This window comes from Salvelinus namaycush, chromosome 23, assembly GCF_016432855.1.
Source record: "Salvelinus namaycush isolate Seneca chromosome 23, SaNama_1.0, whole genome shotgun sequence".
Lineage (NCBI taxonomy): Eukaryota > Metazoa > Chordata > Actinopteri > Salmoniformes > Salmonidae > Salvelinus > Salvelinus namaycush.
Genome location: NC_052329.1, coordinates 26,761,337 through 26,780,623, shown reverse-complemented (window position 1 = coordinate 26,780,623; position 19,287 = coordinate 26,761,337). Strand labels below are relative to the sequence as shown.

The 19,287-nt window shown below is 46.8% G+C and overlaps 1 pseudogene; it reads right to left on the bottom strand.

Annotated features, from left to right (window-relative positions):
* LOC120018583 overlaps positions 1–19,287 on the bottom strand; it is a 300,249-nt pseudogene that overhangs the window by 175,882 nt on the left and 105,080 nt on the right.

The following is a 19,287-nucleotide window of genomic DNA, read 5'->3' as shown; positions in this document are numbered from 1 at the left end:
AATGTCTTCCTTATGGACTCACTGACTGGCCCTGCAGACAGAAGGTATGTTAACTATCTCCTATTCTGTTCTTACTGCTACATTGGGACTGTGACCCGTTGAGATGTAAGAGACTTAACCAATGGTTTATATATACACTAGATGACTGATAGAGGATGATGTCTTGACACTCCCCCAACGTTGTAAAAATATTTGGGAAGCTATAGAAATGCATTTATTAATGTCTACATTAGTTTTTGCCACATTTATTCTATTTCAGACACCTTAATGCATACTTGTTTTATTATATTATGTGAGCTAAACATATACATGAAAAATATATTTAAAACAAATCCTTAAAGTATATATTTTTTTAGATTACTAATGTTACTGTCTACACTACAAGAAAAACTACTTAAATACATGTAATTTTGTCCTTAAAACATTTATTTGAAATACTGTAGAATTCCATTCACTGCTCCTAATATGGCCGACTGGTATCTTCAAAGCCTCTCAATGGCCAATACAGTGCCTTCAGGAAATTTTCACACCCCTTTACTTTTTCTACATTTTGTTGTGTTACAGCATGAAGTTAAAATTCATTACATTTAGATTTTGTGTCACTGATCTACACACAATACCCCATAATGTCAAAGTGGAGTTTTATTTGTAGAACATTTTAGAAATTAATAAACACTGTAAATGTAACGGTCATCGTTGCATAAGGAAGGATCGGACCAAAGCGCAGCGTGGTAAGTGTTCATGATATTTATTAACACTGAACACTAAACAAAACAACAAAGTGAGAAACGAAACCGAAACAGTCCTGTCAGGTGCAGAAAACACTAAACAGAAAATAACTACCCACAAAACACAGGTGGGAAAATGCTACCTAAGTATGGTTCCCAATCAGAGACAACGATAGACAGCTGTCCCTGATTGAGAACCATTCCCGGCCAAAACAAAGAAATACAACACATAGAAAAATGAACATAGAATGCCCACCCAAATTACACCCTGACCCAAACCAAAATAGAGACATAAAAAGCTCTCTAAGGTCAGGGCGTGACAGTAAAGCATAAATGTCTTGAGTCAAAAAGTATTCAATACCTTTATTATGGCAAGCCAAAATAAGTTCAGGAGTAAAAATGTGCTGAACAAATCGCATATTAAGTTACATGGACTCATTCCGTGTTCAATAATAGTGATTAACATAATCTCTGTTCTCCACACATACAATTATCTGTAAAGGTCCCTCAGTCGAGTATTGAATTTCAAACACAGATTCTACCACAAAGACCAGGGAGGTTTTTCAAACCTCACAAAGAGCACCGATTGGTAGATGTAAAAATATATAATACAAATTTAAAAAAGCAGACCCTGAATATCTTTTTGAGCATGGGGAAGTCATTAATTAGGTTTCTGATGGTGTATCAATACACTCAGTCACTACAAAGATACAGGCGTCATTCCTAACTCAGTTGCAGGAGAGGAAGGAAACTGGTCAGGGATTTCACCATGAGGCCAATGGTGATTTATAAACAGTTACAGAGTTTAATGGTTGTGATTTGAGAAAACTGAGGATGGAACAACAACATTGTAGTTACTCCACAATACTAACCTAAATTATAGAGTGAATTGAAGGAAGCCTGTACAGAATAAAAATATAAAACATGCATCCTTAAGTAATATTGCAAAACGTTTTTGCAAAGAAATTAACTATTTGTTCTGAATACAAAGTGTTATGTTTGTGGCAAATCCAACACAACACATTACTGAGTACCACTCTTGCTATTTTCAAGCATGGTGGTGTTTGCATCATGTTATGGGTATGCTTGACATTGGCAAGGACTAGGTAGTTTTTTAAAATAAAAAGAAACGGAATACAGCTATAAGCATAGGCAAAATCCTAGAGGAAAACCTGGTTCAGTTTGCTTTCCAACAGACACTGGGAGACAAATTCACCTTTCAGCAGGACAATAACCTAAAACACAAGGCCAAATCTATACTGGAGCTGCTTACCAAGATGACATTGAGTGGCCTATTTACAATTTTGACTTAAATCGACTTGAAAATCTATGGCAAGACTTGAAAATGTCTTTCTAGCAATGATCAAAAACCAACTTGATAGAGATTGAAGAATTTAAAAAAGAATAACGGGCAGATATTGTACCATCCAGGTGTGCAAAGGTCTTAGACTTACCCCAAAAGACTCACAGCTGTAAATGCTGCAAAAGGTGCTTCTAAAATTATTGATTCAGGGGTTATGAATACTTATGTAAATGAAAATGTCATGTTTTTTCTCACTTTGTCATTATGGGGTATTGTCTGTAGATGGGTGAGAAAAATAATCAATTTAATGCATTTTAAATTCAGGTTAGAACAAAACAAAATGTGGAATAAGTCAAGGGATATGCATACTTTCTGAAGACACTGTACATCATTGGGCTTAACTAGAGGAGGTGATCAGTCCCACATGAGGTGGAGCTGATCCACTATGAGGACAGGGAGGAGATATGAGGACAGGGAAGAGATAAGGGGACAGGGAGGAGGTAAGGAGACATGGAGGAGATAAGGGAACAGGGAGGTGGTAAGGGGACAGGGAGGTGGTAAGGGGACAGGGAGGAGGTAAGGAGACAGGGAGGAGATAAGGGGACAGGGAGGAGATAAGGGGACAGGGTGGGGGTGAGAACAGAGGGGTGTTCCATGAAATGAGTCCCTTTGGGTACTGTAACTTTCTGAATTTTTTATACATTTTTTATTTCACCTAATTTTAACATTATCATGAAGAACACATGTTCTATTTAATGAAAACAATGTTTTCCCATCTCAAGAGATTACATTTAAAAAAAATACTATAGTAAGTACCTACAGTTGAAGTCAGAAGTTTACATACACCTTAGCCAAATACATTTAAACTCATTTTTCTCAATTCCTGACATTTAATCCTTGTAGAAATTCCCTGTTTTAGGTCAGTTAGGATCACCACTTCATTTTAAGAATGTGAAATGTCAGAAAAATAGTAGAGAGAATGAATTATATCAGCTTTTATATCTTTCATCACATTCCCAGTGGGTCAAAAGTTTACATACACTCAATTAGTAATTGGTAGCATTGCCTTTAAATTGTTTAACTTGGGTCAAACGTTTCAGGTAGCCTTCCACAAACTTCCCACAATAAGTTGGGTGAATTTGGGCCCATTCCTCCTGACAAAGCTGGTGTAACTGAGTCAGGTTTGTAGGCCTCCTTGCTCACACATGCTTTTTCAGTTCTGCACACACATTTTATATGGGATTGAGGTCAGGGCTTTGTGATGGCCACTCCAAAACCTTGACTTTGTTGTCCTTAAGCCATTTTGCCCCAACTTTGGAAGTATGCTTGAGGTCATTGTCCATTTGGAAGACCCATTTGCGACCAAGCTTTAACTTCCTGACTGACGTCTTGAGATGTTGCTTCAATATATCCACGTAATTTTCTATGCTCATGATGCCATCTATTTTGTGAGGTGCACCAGTCCCTCCTGCAGCAAAGCATCCCCACAACATGATGCTGCCACCCCAGTGCTTCACTGTTGGGATGGTGTTCTTCGGCTTGCAAGCGTCCCCCTTTTTCCTCCAAACATAACGATGGTCATTATTTCATCAGACCAGAGGACATTTCTCCAAAAAGTACGATCTTTATCCCCATGTGCAGTTGCAAACCGTAGTCTGGCTTTTTATGGTGGTTTTGGAGCAGTGGCTTCTTCCTTGCTGAGCGGCCTTTCAGGTTATGTCGATAAAGGACTCATTTTACTGTGGATATAGATACCTGTTTCCTCCAGCATCTTCACAATTTCCTTTGCTGTTGTTCTGGGATTGATTGGCACTTTTCGCACCAAAGTACGTTCATCTCAAGGAGACAGAAAGCGTCTCCTTCCTGAGCAGTATGACGGCTGCGTGGTCCCATGGTGTTTATACTTTAGTACTATTGTTTGTACAGATGAACGTGGTACCTTCAGGCATTTGGAAATTGTTCCCAATGATGAATCAGACTTGTGGAGGTCTACAATTGTTTTTCTGAGGTCTTAGCTGATTTCTTTTGATTTTCCCATGATGTCAAGTAAAGAGGCACTGAGTTTGAAGGTAGGCCTTGAAATATATCCACAAGTGCACCTCCAATTGACTCAAATGATGTCAATTAGCCTATCAGAAGCTTCTAAAGCCATGACATTATTTTCTGGAATTTTCCAAGCTGTTTAAAGGCACAGTCAACTTAGTGTATGTAAACTTCTGACCCACTGGAATTGTAATACAGTGAATGTTAAGTGAAATAATCTGTCTGTAAACATTTGTTGGAAAAATTACTTGTGTCATGCACAAAGTAGATGTCCTAACCGACTTGCCAAAACTATAGTTTGTTCAAGAAATTTGTGGAGTGGTTGAAAAACAAGTTAATGACTCCAACCTAAGTGTATGTAAACTTCCGACTTCAACTGTATTTAGTCCCAAATAAAGTAACAGGGTTGACCGTCACAGGGCTGACGATTTCATCTTAAATCAGCCATAAATCCCCTTGTGACAGGGGGAATTGTTGTGTGCAACACGAAGGGGAAATTGAATGCAAGCTTCACAATGTTCTTTTAATTGTTAAAATATTTGTAGCCTGTCATCTATGGTTAGCAGGGTTGACGTGTTATGCTCAACCGACTCAGATCTCCACTTTTTTTTAACCTTAATTTATCACTAATCAAATAAATCATAATCTTCAGAAATTAATTTATCAAAGCAACAAAATAACTAGGGCTTTAGAATGATGTGAAAACGTTGAGAAATATTGGGGTTCAGTGGGTTAAAATCTTTAGAATTTTGGCACTTTAACAAGTCTTTATTCATATAAAAAAAACTGATTTATTGAGTTTTCAATGTGGTCTATATTAAAGGGTACTTCATTTCTAAATGGAATATTGGTGCAAAAACTCTATTTAAAATATCAAAGGGATGCAAAAGGGACTCCTTTCGTGGAACGACCCAGAGAACTAGAGCTGGAAGCAACCTCATCTTTAGAGTCCATCAAAGGGAGGAGAGGAGGCGAGAGGGAGAGGAAGAAAAGAGTGAGGAAGAGGTAGAGACGAGAGAACAGAGGCAGTGGAGGGAAGAGAGGGATGTGGGAGGAAGGAAGAAGCAGAGAGGGAGAGAATAGGAGGGATATGTGAGGAGAAAGAGAGAATCTCACCTGAGAGCAGAGCAGCATGACTAGTTCTACTACGGAGGTGCTGGACTTCATACACACCAAACCTGGTGGAGCAGACAGGACAGGACAGGACGAGACAGAGGGTTAGAAGCAGAGTTGTCATACAACACACAGGACAGTTTGACTTGGCTCAACAGTTCCTAGCGCCTTCATATAAGTCCCTGCGAAACCTCTCCATTGACAGGTGAGAGGGGCTAACATTGTACTCATTACCAGAGAAGAAGACACTCTGGAGGACTCATTATAGGCTGGTGGGGCCAGGGCCCGTTGGCATGGTTGCATGAAGATGTCAGTCAGTGTGATTGACAGCATGAGTCAACAACCAGAGATGAAATGTCAACATGTTTATAAACACACAGACAGAGACCATCTCATGCATGTCAAACATCTCTTCCGTTTTACCGTTGATGCAAAGAAAGAGCTTGCCAGGATTGGAAATGGGAAATGACCTTACATGTTACAATAATAAAACAATATCGCTGCCTACAAACCACTGAGATAGAGACAAAGTGACAAAGTGTGTGTAACAAATGGCACCCTATTCCCTCTATATTGAATGCATGTTGACAAGAGCCCTATGGAGTGCACTAGATAGGAAATAGGGTGCTATTTGGGATGGAGACAAAGTGTACTGTTGTATAATGTGAATCTTGCACAGCACTGAAACAGCCTGAGCCTCTAAGACTGTTGTAAACAGGGGATGTGACCTGACCATCTCCAGTTCACAGACAGCTACAGATGACCTATTACACACACACACACACACACACACACACACACACACACACACACACACACACACACACACACACACACACACACACACACACACACACACACACACACACACACACACACACACACACACACACACACAGCTACATTCCACCACAGCTGACCTCTTGTGACTGCAATGACCAGTTCTCCCATCACTCTGCTCTCTCTGACACAGGGGGTCAGGTGGTAGGGTGACCCTGGCCCCTAGCGACCCCGGCCATACTCTGGTATGCTGGCCTAATGACCATGGACCCTGGCCGTACAGTGGTACACAAACTATATGTGTTCTATTTAAACAGGCTCTGCCCCTCTGACCATGCCTTTCCTGTGAGCAGGGCAGAGTTAAATCACTGGGGTGAATGTGGCATTGTGGAGCAGTGTGCTGGTAAGGGGAGGAAGGAGTGGAAAGGCAGAGAGAGGAGAGGTAGGAAGGGGGAAGGAGAGGAGAGAGGGAAGGGGGAAGGAGAGGATAGAGGGAAGGGGGAAGGAGAGGAGAGAGGGAAGGGGGAAGGAGAGGAGAGAGGGAAGGGGGAAGGAGAGGAGAGAGGGAAGGGAGAAGGAGAGGAGAGAGGGAAGGGGGAAGGAGAGGAGAGAGGGAAGGCCATCACAACGACAGCTTTGTTCGCCCAGGGGCCTCCCTCTCAACTCCAAGTGTATCATGGGCCAGGGGCCAGGCCAGGATGGCTGGGCATGATTACCACACTGACAACATGTCTAGAGAGGGGGAGAGGGGAGGTGATGAGAAGAAGAGGAGAGGAGAGGGGGGTGGGTGGGTGGGTGAGGGGGCACTTGGGGCGTGACCCCGGTTAATTTGAGTGATGTATGGCTGGTAATTACTACTAAATGGAGAGACTTTCCACCAGGGCCCTGATTCAGGAAAAACAGCCACTTTTCCTTGGTAAAAGTCTGGGCAAACCATCTCAAAGTAGGAGTGCTGATCTAGGATCAGGTCTCTACTGTCCATGTAATATTATTCATAATGAACTATAAGGTAAAACTGATCCTAGACTTGATCCCAGCATTTGTACTATGGGATGCTTTATGAATACTGGCTCTATTGTGTTGGTGAAGTGTGTTGTGTTTGCCTGGTTTGTCCACAGTCGGTGCTCAGCATGTCAGGTGTGTGTGTGTGTGTGTGTGTGTGTGTGTATCTGTCAGCATGGCCAGCCTTCTGACAGAGAGGCAGAGTGAAGGGATCAGACAACATTCACACCTTTCAACTCTCCATTAATTGTTTATCCTGTGTGTGTGTGTGTGTGTGTGTGTGTGTGTGTGCGTGCGTGCGTGCGTGCGTGCGTGCGTGCGTGCGTGCGTGCGTGCGCCTGCGTGTGTGTGTGTGTGTGCGCCTGCGTGCGCCTGCGTGTGTGTGTGCGTGTGTGTGTGTGTGTGTGTGTGCGTGGTAGCCCTTTCGGGCTACATTACTAGACATCCAGTAGTGACACAGCAGCCAGTGGACAGACAGAGGGACAGGAGAGGACAGACATACTGAGGGATAGATGGAGGGACACACAGAGACACTATACAACACCTATACCTTCTATGAGCAGCTCCTGACCATGGCTTCCCAACAGGGTCCTAGAGAGGAACGGCGCAAAGTCCACAAAGATCTCCCTGAGCAGGGGGGCCACCTTCTCCAGCGCACGCTCCAACTTAGTAGTGATACTGTGTGACAACAGAGCAGGGAGAGAGAGAGAGAGAGAGAGAGAGGGGTGGGGGTGAAGAGAGAAGACAGAGAACAGGGAAAGAAAGAGGGGCAGTGAGAGGGGGGGTGAAGAGAGAGAGAGAGAGAGGATGACAGAGTGGAAGAGACAGAGAGGAGAAAGACAACAGCAAACAGATGAGAATAAGGTTGGCTAGGGTTGAGCTGTGAGCAGAGCAGAGTAGAGCCCTCCACCTGGGTTAGTACATGAGAGTTAGAACATCCTTTCAAATCAAATCAAATGCTATTTGTCACATGCGCCAAATACAACAGGTGTAGACCTTACAGTGAAATGCGTACTTACAAGCCCTTAACCAACAATGCAGTTTAAAGAAAATACCCCCCAGAAAGTAAGAGATAAGAATAAGAAATAATTTAAGAGCAGCAGTAAATAACAATAGTGGCGCTAAACTCAGCGAAAAAAGAAACGTCCTCTCACTGTCAACTGCGTTTATAACTTAACATGTGTAAATACTTGTATGAACATAACAAGATTCAACAACTGAAACATAAACTGGACAAGTTCCACAGACATGTGACTAACAGAAACGGAATAATGTGTCCCTGAACAAAGGGGGGGTCAAAATCAAAAGTAACAGTCAGTATCTGGTGTGGCCACCAGCTGCATTAAGTACTGCAATGCATCTCCTCCTCATGGACAGCACCAGATTTGCCATTTCTTGCTGTGAGATATTACCCCACTCTTCCACCAAGGCACCTGCAAGTTCCCAGACTTTTCTGGGGCGAATGGCCCTAGCCCTCACCCTCCGATCCAACAGGTCCCAGACGTGCTCAATGGGATTGAGATCTGGGCTCTTCGCTGGCCATGGCAGAACACTGACATTCCTGTCTTGCAGGAAATCACACACAGAACGAGCAGTATGCTGGTGGCATTGTCATGCTGGAGGGTCATGTCAGGATGAGCCTGCAGGAAGGGTACCACATGAGGGAGGAGGATGTCTTCTCTGTAACGCACAGCATTGAGATTGCCTGCAATAACAACTAGCTCAGTCTGATGATGCTGTGACACACCGCCCCAGACCATGACGGACCCTCCACCTCCAAATCGATCCCGCTCCAGAGTACAGGCCTCGGTGTAACGCTCATTCCTTCGACGATAAACGCGAATCCGACCATCACCCCTGGTGAGACAAAACTGCGACTCATCAGTGAAGAGCACTTTTTGCCAGTCCTGTCTGGTCCAGCGACGATGGGTTTGTGCCCATAGGCAACGCTGTTGCCGGTGATGTCTGGTGAGGACCTGCCTTACAACAGGCCTACAAGCCCTCAGTCCAGCCTCTCTCAGCCCATTGCGGACAGTCTGAGCACTGATGGAGGGATTGTGCATTCCTGGTGTAACTCGGGCAGTTATTGTTGCCATCCTGTACCTGTCCCGCAGGTGTGATGTTCGGATGTACCGATCCTGTGCAGGTGTTGTTAAATGTGGTCTGCTACTGCGAGGACGATCAGCTGTCCGCCCTGTCTCCCTGTAGCGCTTTCTTAGGCGTCTCACAGTACGGACATTGCAATTTATTGCCCTGGTGTAACGTCCTGACCAGAGTTCTTATGTGTTTTGCTTGTTTAGTATTGGTCAGGACGTGAGCTGGGTGGGAATTCTATGTTGTGTGTCTAGTTCGTCTGTTTTCTATGTTGGGTTAATGGTTTGCCTGGTATGGTTCTCAATTAGAGGCAGGTGTGTGTCGTTTCCTCTGATTGAGAGCCATATTAAGGTAGGTTGTTCTCACTGTTTGTTTGTGGGTGATTGTTCCTGTGTCTGTGTATACCACATGGGACTGTTTCGTTTGTTCGTTCATTTTAGGTAGTCTGTTCCTGTTCGTGCGTTCTTCGTCTATATGTAAGTTCGTTTGTTTCAGGTCTGTTACCTTCGTTTATTGTTTTGTAGTTTGTTCTAGTGTTTTGTCAGTGTTTCGTCTGTTAAATAAATTCAGTATGTATTCATCACCCGCTGCGCCTTGGTCCGTTCAATCACCACAAGACGAACGTTACAGAATCACCCACCAAACCCGGATCAAGCAGCGGGTTAACGGGCAGCAGCGACAGCAGCAGTGGTTCAAGGAGGAATGGACATGGGAGGAGATTCTGGACGGAGAAGGACCCTGGGCAGAGCCAGAGGAGTGTCGCCGCCCAAAAGCGGAGCTGGAGGCATCTAAAGCGGAGAGGCGGCATTATGAGGCGCTAGCAAGGCAGAGCGGCTGGAAGCCCGAGAGGCTCACCCAAAAATTTCTTGGGGGGGGGCTAAAGGGTAGTGTGGCGAGGGCAGGTAGGAAACCTGCGCCCACTTCCCATGCTTACCGTGGAGAGCGAGAGTACGGGCAGACACCGTGTTACGCAGTAGAGCGCATGGTGTCTCCTGTACGTGTTCATAGCCCGGTGCGGGTTATTCCACCTCCCCGCACTAGCCGGGCTAGATTGAGCATTGAGCCAAGTGCCATGAAGCCGGCTCTACATATCTGGCCTTCAGTACGTCTCCTCGGGCCGGTGTACATGGCACCAGCCTTACGCATGGTGTCCCCGGTTCGCCAACACAGCCCAGTGCGGGTTATTCCACCTCCCCGCACTGGACGGGCTACGGGGAGCATTCAACCAGGTAAGGTTGGGCAGGCTCAGTGCTCAAGGGAGCCAGTACGCCTGCACGGTCCGGTATATCCGGCGCCACCTTCCCGCCCCAGCCCAGTACCTCCAGTTCCAGCACCCCGCACTCGCCTTATGGTGCGTGGCCCCAGCCCAGTACCACCAGTGCCTACACCACACACCAGGCTTCCAGTGCGTCTCCAGAGCTCTGTTCCTCCTCCACGCACTCTCCCTGTGGTGCGTGTCTCCAGCCCAGTACCTCCAGTTCCGGCACCACGCACCAAGCCTCCTGTGCGTCTCCAGAGCCCTGTACGCACTGTGCCTTCTCCCCGCACTCGCCCTGAGGTGCGTGCCCTCAGCCCGGTACCACCAGTGCCGGTACCACGCACCAGGCCTAGAGTGCGCATCGAGAGTCCAGTGTGCCCTGTTCCTGCTCCCCGCACTAGCCTTGAGGTGCGTGTCTCCAGTCCGGTACCATCAGTTCCGGCACCACGCACCAGGCCTACTGTGCGCCTCAGCAGGTCAGAGTCGGCCGTCTGCCCAACGCCGCCTGCACTGCTCGTCTGTCCAGCGCCATCTGAGCTGCCTGCCTGCTCAGCGCCGTCTGAACTGCCTGCACTGCTCGTCTGCTCAACGCCGCCTGCACTGCTCGTCTGTCCAGCGCCGTCTGAGCTGCCTGCCTGCCCAGCGCCGTCTGAACTGCCTGCACTGCCTGCCTGACCAGCGCCGTCTGAGCTGCCTACACTGCCTGCCTGCCCAGCACCATCTGAGCCATCCGTCTGCCCAGCGCCGTCTGAGCCATCCGTCTGCCCAGCGCCGTCTGAGCCATCCGTCTGCCCAGCGCCGTCTGAGCCATCCGTCTGCCCAGCGCCGTCTGAGCCATCCGTCTGCCCAGCGCCGTCTGAGCCATCCGTCTGCCCAGCGCCATCTGAGCCATCCGTCTGCCCAGCGCCGTCTGAGCCATCCGTCTGCCCAGCGCCGTCTGAGCCATCCGTCTGCCCAGCGCCGTCTGAGCCATCCGTCTGCCCAGCGCCGTCTGAGCCATCCGTCTGCCCAGCGCCGTCTGAGCCATCCGTCTGCCCAGCGCCGTCTGAGCCATCCGTCTGCCCAGCGCCGTCTGAGCCATCTGTCTGCCTAGCGCCATCTGAGTCATCCGTCTGCCTAGCGCCATCTGAGTCATCCGTCTGCCACGAGCCATTAGAGCCGCCCGTCTGTCCCGAGCCATTAGAGCCGTCCGTCAGTCAGGAGACGCTAGAACCGTCCGTCAGTCAGGAGCCGCCAGAGCCGCCAGCCAGTCAGGAGCCGCCAGAGCCGCCAGCCAGTCAGGAGCCGCCAGAGCCGCCAGCCAGTCAGGAGCTGCCAGAGACGCCAGCCAGTCATGAGCTGCCAGAGACGCCAGCCAGTCATGAGCTGCCCTCCAGTCATGAGCTGCCCTCCAGTCATGAGCTGCCCTCCAGTCATGAGCTGCCCTCCAGTCATGAGCTGCCCTCCAGTCATGAGCTGCCCTCCAGTCATGAGCTGCCACCCAGTCATGAGCTGCCACCCAGTCATGAGCTGCCACCCAGTCCGGAGCTGCCACCCAGTCCGGAGCTGCCACCCAGTCCGGAGCTGCCACCCAGTCCGGAGCTGCCACCCAGTCCGGAGCTGCCACTCAGTCCGGAGCTGCCATTCAGTCCGGAGCTGCCATTCAGTCCGGAGCTGCCATTCAGTCCGGAGCTGCCATTCGTCCTGAGCTACCTCTCTGTCCTGGGCTACCTCTCTGTCCTGAGTTGTCTCCTCTATTTTAGAGGGGCGTTGGTGAAGGTTCCTGGACCATGGTCGGGGGCGAGGGTCGCCACTCAAAGGACGCTAAGGAGGGGGACAAAGACAGTGGTGGAGTGGTGTCCTCGTCCACCGCCGGAGCCGCCACCGCGGACAGATGCCCACCCAGACCCTCCCCTTGAGTTTTAGGGGTGCGCCCGGAGTTCGCACCTTGAGGGGGGGGTTCTGTCACGTTCCTGACCTGTTTTCTGTTGTTTTGTATGTGTTTAATTGGTCAGGACGTGAGCTGGGTGGGAATTCTATGTTGTGTGTCTAGTTCGTCTGTTTTCTATGTTGGGTTAATGGTTTGCCTGGTATGGTTCTCAATTAGAGGCAGGTGTGTGTCGTTTCCTCTGATTGAGAGCCATATTAAGGTAGGTTGTTCTCACTGTTTGTTTGTGGGTGATTGTTCCTGTGTCTGTGTATACCACATGGGACTGTTTCGTTTGCTCGTTCATTTTAGGTAGTCTGTTCCTGTTCGTGCGTTCTTCGTCTATATGTAAGTTCGTTTGTTTCAGGTCTGTTGCCTTCGTTTATTGTTTTGTAGTTTGTTCTAGTGTTTTGTCAGTGTTTCGTCTGTTAAATAAATTCAGTATGTATTCATCACCCGCTGCGCCTTGGTCCGTTCAATCACCACAAGACGAACGTTACAGGTGATTGTTTCCTGTCTTCTGTCTTTGTGTTCTGCACCAGATAGGACTGTTGTCGGTTTTCACATTTATTGTTTTGTTGTTTGTAGTGTTCACATATTCTTTATTAAATTATGTTGAACACTAGCCGCGCTGCGTTTTGGTCCTCTCCTTCATCCCAGGAAGAAAACCGTGACACCTGGCCACATCTGCAGTCCTAATGCCTCCTTGCAGTATGCGTAAGGCACGTTCACACAGATGAGCAGGGACCCTGGGCATCTTTCTTTTGGTGTTTTTCAGAGTCATTAGAACGGCCTCTTTAGTGTCCTAAGTTTTCATAACTGTGACCTTAATTGCTTACCGTCTATAAGCTGTTAGTGTCTTAACGACAGTTCCACAGGTGCATGTTCATTAATTGTTTATGGTTCATTTCACAAGCATGGGAAACAGTGTTAAAACCCTTTACAATGAAGATCTGTGAATTATCTTTGAAAGACAGGGTCCTGAAAAAATGACATTTATATACATGGGGTACCGGTACGGAGTCACCGGTGTCGAGGCAATTGAGGTAATATAGACATGTAGGTAGTGTTTTTAAAGTGGCTATGCATAGATAATAACAGAGAGTAGCAGCGGAGTAGAAGTGGGGGGGGGGGGGGGGTGCAATTCAAATAATCTGGTTAGTCATTTGATTAGCTGTTCAGGAATCTTATGGCTTGGGGGTAGAAGCTGTTTAGAGGCCTCTTGGACCTACTGTAGACTCTGCGCTCCGGTACCGCTTGTCGTGGGGTAGCAGAGAGAACAGACTATGACTAGGGTGGCTGGAGTCTTTGGCAATTTTTAGGGCCTTCCTCTGACACCGCCTGGCATAGATATCCTGGATGGCAGGATGCTTGGCCCTGGTGATGTACTGGGCCGTACGCACTATCCTCTGTAGTGCCTTGCGGTCAGAGGCCGAACAGTTGCCATACCAGGCAGTGATGCAACCCGTCAGGATGCTCTCGATGGTGCAGCTGTAAAACCTTTGGAGGATCTGAGGACCCATGCAAAATCTTTTCAGTCTCCTGAGGGGGGAAAGGTTTTGTGGTGCCCTCTTCCTGACTGTCTTGGTGTGCTTGGACCATGTTAGTTTGTTGGTGATGTGGACACCAAGGAACTTGAAACTCTCAACCTGCTCCACTGCAGCCCCGTCGATGAGAATGGGAGCGTGCTCGGTCCTCCTTTCCCTGTAGTCCACAATCATCTCCTTTGTCTTGATCACGTTGAGGGAGAGGTTGTTGTCCTTGCACCATACGGTCAGGTCCCTGACCACCTCCCTATAGGCTGTCTCATCGTTGTCGGTGATCAGGCCTACCACTGTTGTGTCATCAGCAAACTTAATGATGGTGTTGGAGTTGTGCCTGGCCGTGCAGTCATGAGTGAACAGGGAGTACAGGAGGGGCCTGAGCACGCATCCCTGAGGGGCCCCCGTGTTGAGGATCAGCGTGGCGGATGTGATGTTACCTACCCACACCACCTGGGTCGGCCCGTCAGGAAATCCATGATCCAGTTGCAGTGGGAGGTGTTTAGTCCCAGGGTCCTTAGCTTAGTGATGAGTATTGAGGGCACAATGGTGTTGAACGCTGAGCTGTAGTCAATGAATAGCATTCTCACATAGGGGATCCTTTTGTCCAGGTGTGAAAGGGCATTGTGGAGTGCAATATAGATTGCATCATCTGTGGATCTGTTGGTGCGGTATGCAAATTGGAGTGGGTCTAGGGTTTCTGGGATAATGGGTTGATGTGAGTCATGACCAGCCTTTCAAAGCATTTCATGGCTACAGATGTGAGTGCTACGGGTCAGTAGTCATTTAGGCAGGTTACCTTAGTGTTCTTGGGCACAGGGACTATGGTGGTCTGCTTGAAACATATAGGTATTACAGACTCAGTCAGGGAGAGGTTGAAAATGTCAGTGAAGACATTTGCCAGTTGGTCAGCGCATGCTCGGAGTACACGTCCTGGTAATCTGTCTGGCCCTGCGGATTTGTGAATGTTGACCTGTTTGAAGGGTCTTACTCACATCTGTGGTGGAGAGCGTGATCACACAGTCGTCTGGTACAGCTGATGCTCTCATGCATGTTTCATTGTTACTTGCCTCGAAGCGAGCGTAGAAGTTATTTAGCTTGTCTGGTACCGTAGGCTCGTGTCAGTGGGCAGCTCTCGGCTGTGCTTCCCTTTGTAGTCTGTTATAGTTTGCAAGCCCTGCCACATCCGACGAGCGTCAGAGCCTGTGTAATTCGATTCGATCTTAGTCCTGTATTGACGCGTTGCCTGTTTGATGGTTCGTCGGAGGGCATAGCTGTCACGATCGTCAACGGGACTGAGAGAGGACCAAGGCGCAGCGCGTGGAAAGTACATCTTCTTTTATTTTAAAGAAGGAAAAAACAAAACAACAAACAGAACAGACGACCGTGAAGCTATACAAACATCAGTGCTGACACAAAACACTTCGACATAGACAATTCCCCACAAACAGCTAAAGCATATGGTTGCCTTAAATATGGCTCCCAATCAGAGACAACAATAACCAGCTGTCTCTAATTGAGACCCAATTCAGGCAACCATAGACTTTCCTAGATACCTACACTCAACCATAGACACAGCTAGACTACTATACTAAACATAAACCCAACTACTCTAATAAACCCCCTAAACCTTACAACCACCCTAGACACTACAAAAAACACATACATTCCCCATGTCACACCCTGACCTAACTAAAATAATTAAGAAAACAAAGAATACTAAGGCCAGGGCGTGACAATAGCGGGATTTCTTATAAGCTTCCGGGTTAGAGTCCCGCTCCTTGAAAGCAGCAGCTCTACCCTTTAGCTCAGTGCGAATGTTGCCTGTAATCCATGGCTTCTGGTTGGGGTATGTACGTACAGTCACTGTTGGGACGATGTCATCAATGCACTTATTGATAAAGCCAGTGACTGATGGTGTACTCCTCAATGCCATCGGAAGAATCCCGGAACATATTCCAGTCTGTGCTAGCAAAACAGTCCTGTAGCTTAGCATCTGCTTCATCTGACCACTTTATTATAGAACGAGTCACTGGTGGTTCCTGCTTTAATTTTAGCTTGTAAGCAGGAATCAGGAGGATAGAATTATGGTCAGATTTGCCAAATGGAGGGCAAGGGAGAGCTTTGTACGCGTCTCTGTGTGTGGAGTAAAGGTCATCTATAATTGTTTGGTTGCACATTTAATATGCTGATAGAAATGAGGCAAAACTGATTTAAGTTTCCCTGCATTAAAGTCCCCGGCCACTAGGAGCGCTGCCAAGCAGAACACTGCGTCCAGGGCTCTAAAGTAAACCATTTCATTGGTAGCACTAGTGCTCTTAATTTAGAAAATATATCACAACACTTGGTTGAACTGTTGGAACACAACACTTGGGTAAACTGTTGGAATCATAGAAATACAATGATTATTCTAATTCTATGGTTGGTGTTGTTTGGAATGACAACAAATGAAAAAGCCACGTAGGAGTTATGATAGGCTAGGAACCAAAATGTTGGTCAGTGTTTCTCAGGGGACCCTAATCACATTTGAATAGATGTTGCATTTAGACAAACAACATGCTGATCTACACCACCACTGCTAGCAACCTGTATTAGAGCTAACATTTGCTTTGCCCTAGCTAGTGTATTTAGCTAAATGGCGTTTAGCTAGCTAGTTAGCGAGTAGCATTAACGATTAGCATTATTTTAGGCACATGCCAGCTTCCTTAGACTAACTAACTCACGTTCTGCAAAGAGCAATATCCACAAACTAATAGTAAAATAGGAAACATTTGGATTCATATTTAAGAAGCAACGTGGAACGCAGCATCGTTCTTGTTCAGGAAGAATAATGCATGAATTGACAGCATACTGAGAGAATAAATAGAATAGAGGAACTGTGTGTGTGGCCCTATAACTGGAAGAAAGCAGCGGCAGGTGGCAGCCTGTCTTGTTTGAGCAGTGTTGAGATGAGTGTTGCAGCTAAATATTGCTAGGTATTGCATTTTTTGGTGGATTTTATTTTAGTTGCACTGGTGTCGGTGTCACCGTTTAGAGCCCAGATAATGTCACACAGCCTAGTAAAGTTCTTCACGAGTCCAACCAAACCCGAATACACGAGACCCGACCCGGGTCCTGAGCGGGTCCAAAATGTAAACTTTTCCCTCGGGTCTGGGTTGGGTCCAGTTTTATTGTCATCAGGTGTCGGGTCTATGTAATTACAGCTGATAAACCCTAGTGGACACGAATGGACCCGACCATGGCCATAGCATATTTATTTTACTCTAATAAGGTGAATTTATTGACTTATAGAAGGCCTAGCCAACATATGAAGACCTATTTGTTAACCAGAAGAGCAACTTGGTTGATAAACATATTTTTTTGTCACTCAGGTCCAGATCAGGTCTGGTCTAGACCCGGACCCATCAGGGTACAGGTCGGGTTGTCGGGTCAATTCAGGATCGGGTCCGGGTCCCGCTTTTAAAAAAGGATTGGGTCTGTTCATGTCCGGGTCTGATTGTTCTCGAGTCCGTTCGGGTCCGGGTCCAACTTTTTGGACCCGAGAAGACCTCTTAGTGTCTAGTAGTATCTATCTACAGACTGGGAAGGAGGGGGCATGCAACCATACAGGAAGCATCTAAAAGCAGACACATACTGCCTTGAGCCTGTAGCCTGTCCACCAGCATAGAAACATACAGAGACAGACAGACCGACAAAAAGCGCGAGAGAGAGCAAGAGAGACAAAAGAGCGAGAGAGAGAGGCTTGGCCTAGGAGGGAATAGCAGCAGAGTGTGTTCTGCCCCTTGGCCTCCTGGGAAGAATACGAAGGTGAAGGGATGAGTGCATCAGTGAGACAGTGACACCTGTGTGAGTGATGTTAAACAGTGCTTGCCTATGACACTGGCCTGCACCTCTGGGGGCCATCTCTGTCTCTGTCTCTGTGTGGCCCCCCGGCAGGGACCAACTAAAGACTCTCAGATCCTGGTCCACCTCACAGAGCAACGCACTGAAATACACAGAGATTGCAGCAGTCACTAGGAGTGCGTCCCAAATGGCACCCTATTCCTTTTATAGTGCACTCCTTCTGACCAGAGGCCATATGTCTATTGTCTATTCAACAAGCTACATGTCCGTTTGACTGGACTGAAATGAGAGTTCGGTATGATCACACACATCTCTGCAACCATGTGAGACACACACACACACAGCTCTGCAACTTGCCACTTCCATCATTGACTCCACAGTTACGGTAAGTGATGTTGGTTACTGCCATGGCAACTGATTTGCAATTCCTTTAGAGGGGGACAGGAGGGAGAGAGAGTGAGAATGTTTGTGTGAATGTGTGTTTGTTTGTGTGTATGTGTTGAGGCAGTGGGACTGGGAGACAGAGAGAGAGAGGTACTCAGGCTCTCTGCAGCACTAGAGATGTCTGTCACAAACCATTACAGGAGGTGGGGACGAGGAGTCAAGGTCACAACAGCATCCACACACACCTTAACGCTACACACACACAACATTTTCTCTGAATTACCATTCATACAACACCACAGGCAGTGGTTACATACTGATAGAGAAAGACATGCACTGTTCTGTGGCTCCAGGTGATATATGGTGAATATGGCTGTAGCACTGAAATGCATAATCCGCCGACTACACATACACACAGTACTGTCACACGCTGACCCTACCTCATGTTTTCCATTGTGTCTTCAGGCATGGGCGCCACCGGCTGGACAGCGGGCAGGTTCTTACTGGTGGCCCCGTTGACGAAGGATGAGGAGGAGGTGGAGGAAGAGGAGGCCGAGTCTGTAGCTCCTGCAGGGAACAAACACACCAACCAACGTCACACTGGGAGAAGTATGGGAGCAGAAGTATACAACTCTATTATGTAACCAAGTATACAACTATACACTAACTCCATTATATACCTGAGTTTAGAACACCTACTCTTTCAAGGGTTTGTCTTTATTTTTACTATTTTCTACATTGTAGAATAATAGTGAAGACATCTAAACTATGAAATAACACATATGAAATCATGTAGTAACCAAAAAAGTGTTCAAACACATTAAGAAGGAAATACATTCCACAAATTAACTTTTAACAAGGCACAACTGTTAATTGAAAGGCATTCCAGGTGACTACCTCATGAAGCTGGTTGAGAGAATGCCAAGAGTGTGCAAAGCTGTCATCAAGGCAAAGGGTGGCTACCTTGAAGAATCTAAAATCTGTTTAACGCTTTTTTGGTTTCTACATGATTCCGTATGTGTTATTTCATAGTTTGATGTCTTCACTATTATTCTACAATGTAGGAAATAGTAAAAATTAAGAAAAACCCTTGAATGATTAGGTGTTCTAAAACTTTTGACCGGTAGTGTATACAGTATACAACTCCATTATATACCCAAGTATACAACTATACTATATACCCAAGTATACAACTATACAGTACAGTATACAACTCAATTATATACCAAACTATAGAAATATACAGTATACTTCATTTTGTACCCAAGAATACAACTATACAACTCCATTAT